Source organism: Rhinopithecus roxellana, chromosome 19, assembly GCF_007565055.1.
Source record: "Rhinopithecus roxellana isolate Shanxi Qingling chromosome 19, ASM756505v1, whole genome shotgun sequence".
NCBI classification, from domain to species: domain Eukaryota; kingdom Metazoa; phylum Chordata; class Mammalia; order Primates; family Cercopithecidae; genus Rhinopithecus; species Rhinopithecus roxellana.
Genome location: NC_044567.1, coordinates 34591311 through 34596457, shown reverse-complemented (window position 1 = coordinate 34596457; position 5147 = coordinate 34591311). Strand labels below are relative to the sequence as shown.

Here is a 5147-nt window from a genome sequence, read left to right as displayed (position 1 = left end):
TGTTAAGGGTTGAAGGGGGAAGATAGACAATGCTGCCCAGGAATGAATTAAAGACTCCTACCTCCAGAAAGGAGGTATCTTCATTATGACAATTATCTGGCAATACTTTGCCCCGCACCCACACCCCTCAAGGGAATTCTGTCTTTTAGCAAGACTGACCCAAGTACAGAGCTGGCCATCAGCCCTTCCATTCAAGTAGCCTATTATTAGCAAGGAAACAAGGCCAAGTGGAATTTTTTTTTTTTTTTTTTTTTTTTTTTTTTTGAGACAGAGTCTTTCTCCATTGCCCAGGCTGGAGTGCAATGGCAAAATCTCAGCTCACTGCTACCTCTGCCTCCCAAGCTTAAGCAATTCTCATACTCCAGCCTCCAAGTAGCTGAAATTACAAGTGTGCACCACCACGCCCAGCTAATTTTTTGTATTCATAGTAGAGACAAGGTTTCACCATGTTAGCTAGGCTGGTCTTGAACTCCTGGCCCCAAGTTGATCCACTTGCCTTGTCCTCCCAAAGTGCTGGGCCACCATGCCCGCCCCCAAGTGGAAATTAAAACAGCACTTTATTAGCAGTGAAGCCAGGCTCAATAATCTCCCATGCAGAGCTGCCTGGTGGAACTGGGGTTGGAGCACCTTGGATGCAGCAAATGCTCTTGCTGCCCAATCCATAGCCCCTCTGCAGGCACTCACCTTTCCAAGTCACTTTGATGGCTTCTTTCTGCAAGTTTCTACAACCTTCAGATCCAGCTTTCTCCAGCCACAGGACTGTCCTCAACCTGTGCACAGCTCAGGCTAGAAGGACCAGGGGGTGACCCCCTACAAGAAGTAGCCTGCAACCAATCGTGAATGAGCATTAGTGCCAGATGCTTCAGCTTTGCATCCATCAGGCATGAGGTGCATCTACACGCCCTGGCAGAAGTCCTGGTAAGATAGAGCACCAGTGCCCACTGACATAGCCTGCTCTGGGCACACCTGAATTGGTTTTTTCCCCTTTCCTGCCCATTCTCACTTCCTCGACCCTTCCTGGTGCTTCCCAGATCCCCCTCCGAAATGAACCCCTTGCACCTGAATCCTTACCTCCTCGTGGGGGGAACAAACCTAAGGCACCAGGCCTTGAAGTCTTTCCTATTTGCTTTTCATCCTTTTGCAAATTTATACAAGTCAGAGAAGCAAGTATTAATCCAGGGAAGTCTATCATTTTCAGAAGTGTTAAGAAATGATAAAAAAGGAATCAAAATAAATAGAAGTAAATTTTATATTTTTAAAAGCATCTAATGATAAATATGATCCATTTAATCTTAGGAGACAAATTAATAATATAATTTTTCTTTATAATTAAGTGACGAGGCCCTCAATGGACACATTATCAAGAAGCTCAGGATGTCCTTTTTGAGGCCTCCTTCTGCTCTCCAAACTCCTCATGATTGTGCAAAAACACCAAGCAGAGAGAGAAACGGAAATCGTGACCAGTCTCCTAAGACGTTCCAGGCTGGGTTTGCTATTGGTCTCATTAGTGCCAGTGAAACTAGTTTTTTAAATCTTGTCTGCCTTGGTGAAAGCATCCATGCCCTTGGTGACTCAGTTCCCAGCACCGACTTCACACTCAGCTTTGGGATCCATGTACCCAACCACGAGGGGCCACTCAGGTGTTGGGGGAAGAGACTGTCTGCAGTTGCCCAGGCCAAGGTGAAACTGGAAGCATCTTTTGATAAATATACAACGTACCGTCTCACTCAGTCCCTGCTGGATAGGCCAATGAATGTCTTGAACAACTCCTGGAAGGACAAACATCGAAATGTTTATGTTTTGTCTCTGCATTGTGAAACTGGGGTTAATTTTTATTTTTCCTTTCTGTTTCTATATTTTCTGAATATCTTCTGTGAAAATGTATTACTTTTGCCACCATATTGTTTCAATGCTATCAATTTTTTTAAAAGAAATTGCCACTGGTGTTCACTCAGTCATTTAACAAATATCTATTGAGTGTTTTTTTATGTGCTAGGCACATCCTAGGCACTAAGAACGCATAAATGAAGAGATAAAACACCTCCTTTCATGGGTGTTACACACTAGTGAGGGAAACAAGTGCTACATAAGTCAGCAAGTATGTACAGAATATAAAGTCAGGTCTCGGTGAATGTTGGAGGAACAGCAAAGCAGGATGAGCCATAGATGACCCAGGTAGATCGTGTGCAAATGGAACCTGTCTCAGTTCAAGCTGCTATTACAAAGTACAACAGATGGGTGGATTATAAACAGTCTTACAGTTCTGGAGGCTGGAAGTCTAAGGTCAGTCTAAGGTATAGGCATGGTCAGGTTCCATGAAGGTTCTCTCCCTGCTTCCAGATGGCTGACTTCTTGTATCCTAGTACGGTGGAAAGAGGATGAGAGAGGGATCTCTCCAGGATCTCTTTTATGAGGGCGCTAATCCCATTTATGAGGCCTCCACTCTCATGACCTAATCACCTCCCAGAGGCCCCACATCACAATACCATTACATTGAGGGCTAGAATTTCAACATACGAGTTTGCATGGGAGCAGGAGGAAGGGTATACCTTCGGTCCATAAATGGGAAACCATCCAGAAATTATCCATTACAAAGGAGTTACTGTGTCTTTCACTTTTTTGCATGAAAATTGCACAAACTGTTGGAAAACAATTCATCTTCATCCTGCATTTCAGACTAAAATTGTATTATTTACCTTCTATATAAAATGATCTAAAACAAGATCAATTTATCTGTTAGAAGTAACCTAAAAAAATTGTTTAGGCCGGGCGCGGTGGCTCACGCCTGGAATCCCAGCACTTTGAGAGGCCAAGGCAGGCAGATCACGAGGTCAGGAGATCGAGACCATCCTGGCTAACATAGTGAAACCCCGTCTCTACTAAAAATACAAAAAATTAGCCAGGCGTGGTGGCGGGCACCTGCAGTCCCAGCCACTCAGGAGGCTGAGGCAGGAGAATGATGTGAACCCAGGAGGCGGAACTTGCAGTGAGCTGAGATCGAGCCACTGCCCTCCAGCCTGGGCAACAGAGCAAGACTCCGTCTCAGAGAGAAAAAAAAAAATTTTTTTTAACTAAATTCAGATTTTATATGTGTCATCTTTCCCAGTTCTGTTGATTTTTCCCTCTTTCCTCACTCTCTGGACTTCTACTGTTCAAACCCACCTACAAATCCCCCTCCACTGTATAGCAACAGGCTCCACAATCAATACAAGATGCCATGATCACTGAGACTTCCGCAGCCATCCACCTTCATTCTTCACAGCCTCAGTGTCAAGGAAGTGATGAGTCACGCTTCATCATGAATGCCTCAGCCAGGTAGGCCCGCACAGGCTTCAGAGTTTAGGACCCAGAGTAATCCCTTTACAACCTTTGAGGAAGAGTTGCTGAAGTTCAGCTGCCTTTTGCAGCCTGCACACCACTATTGAATGTTATTTCATGAAAGAAGAACATCCAAAACTCACCAAGGAACAAGAATTCACAACCACATTTACCCCCATCCTTTGGAAATGGCGGGATCAATTTTCTTCTTTCCAAGTCCTCTTGGCCATTTCCAAATGTCATGCAGGATGTCCTGGGGGTCCTCTTGCGGGCCCATTCAATGTGGCCGAGAACCCCACAGTCCGCACGTACACGAACAGCTCTCAGTGATGCTGCAGAGCAGAACAAAGAAGGACAGCGCTAGGTAAGAAGCCAAGGAGAAAGGCTGCCAAGTGGAGAGGCTCTTAAAGAGACACCGTAGGAGACTTTAAAAATTACTGTATATAAAAGAGCTCAGGTGGTTGAACTAGAATGGTTGCTATAAAACAGTTGTTCTAAAACTCTCAAAGAAAACACTGCTAGAATTTAACAGAAAGCTTCTGCGTTCTGCAGCTGGAAACTCTAACTGTGGCACGGGTGAAATTGCCCTAACTTGGCTTCGAGAGGTGGCTATGGAAAATGGCAGCCCAAGGCAATCGAACAGACAGCCTCATGCTTTCTCTGCTGAGCCAAAGAGAAGCTGAGCACTAAGGATGGCCAGGTTTCAGATAACCAAAGCCCAGAGCCAGGAAGATAAAAGACCTTTGAGCAAAGACATGCCACCAAGTCCATGCACTAAATCTGGACCCATTTATTCTTAAGAGTGCCCTACTTAATTTTTTAATTCTTAATAAGATTGATTATCTGGTGTTTTGACCCATATAGTAGATTAGAAGAGGCAAATAAGAAAATGGGTCAGGGGGCCAGGTGCAGTGGCTCACGCCTGTAATCCCAGCACTTTGGGAGGTTGAGGCAGGTGGATCACGAGGTCAGGAGATCGAGACCATCCTGGCTAACAAGGTGAAACCCCTTCTCTACTAAAAAATAATAATAATAAAAAAATTGGCCTGGTGTGGTGGCGGGTGCCTGTAGCCCCAGCTGCTGGGGAGACTGAGACAGAAGAATGGCGTGAACCTGGGAGGCGGAGTTTGCAGTGAGCCGAGATTGCGCCACTCCACTCCAGCCTGGGCGACAGAGAGAGGCTCCGTCTCAAAAAAAAAAAAAAAGAAAATGGGTCAGGGGGCCAGGCGCAGTGGTTCACACCTCTAATCCCAGCACTCTGAGAGGCCAAGGCGGGTGGATCATGAGGTCAGAAGTTCAAGACCAGCCTGACAAACATGGTGAAAATCCATCTCTACTAAAAGTACAAAAAATTAGCTGGGCATGGTGGTGCACACCTGTAATCCCAACTACTCGGGAGGCTGAGGCAAGAGAATTGCTTGAACCTGGGAGGTGGAGGTTGCAGTGAGCCAAGATTGCACTACTGCACTCCAGCCTGGGCAACAAGAGTGAAACTCCGTCTCAAAAAAAAAGGAAAGAAAGAAAGAAAAATAAAGAAAGAAAGAAAATGGGTCAGGGATGCTGTTGGGTTAGAAGCAGGAACACTGATTTTTAAAAAGGCTACACGCACAATAAAAGTGACAGGTATGTGTTAGAGAAAGATTAACGATTTTACAACAACCAACAAGAACCTCCCAAGCAAAACAGGGCAGGTTTATTAGAGGCAAAATAGTCTAATTCCCTCACCCACTAAAGATACCACAGAAACCGATATTCACAGTGAAGACTGCAAAGGGTCAATAGTAAAGGCACTTGCGTTGGGTATTCTCATGGAATGAAGTAGAGGGGCT

General features: G+C 45.1%; 1 long non-coding RNA gene across 1 annotated transcript; it reads right to left on the bottom strand.

Moving 5' to 3' along the window:
- Positions 1 to 1304: 1304 nt before the first annotated feature.
- Positions 1305 to 2417, bottom strand: LOC104667961. The gene is made up of 2 exons (XR_748750.2): positions 2260 to 2417; positions 1305 to 1769 (listed from the first exon to the last, which is right to left on the bottom strand). It is a non-coding gene; the product is annotated as an uncharacterized LOC104667961 (long non-coding RNA).
- Between the last annotated feature and the right edge of the window lie 2730 nt (positions 2418 to 5147).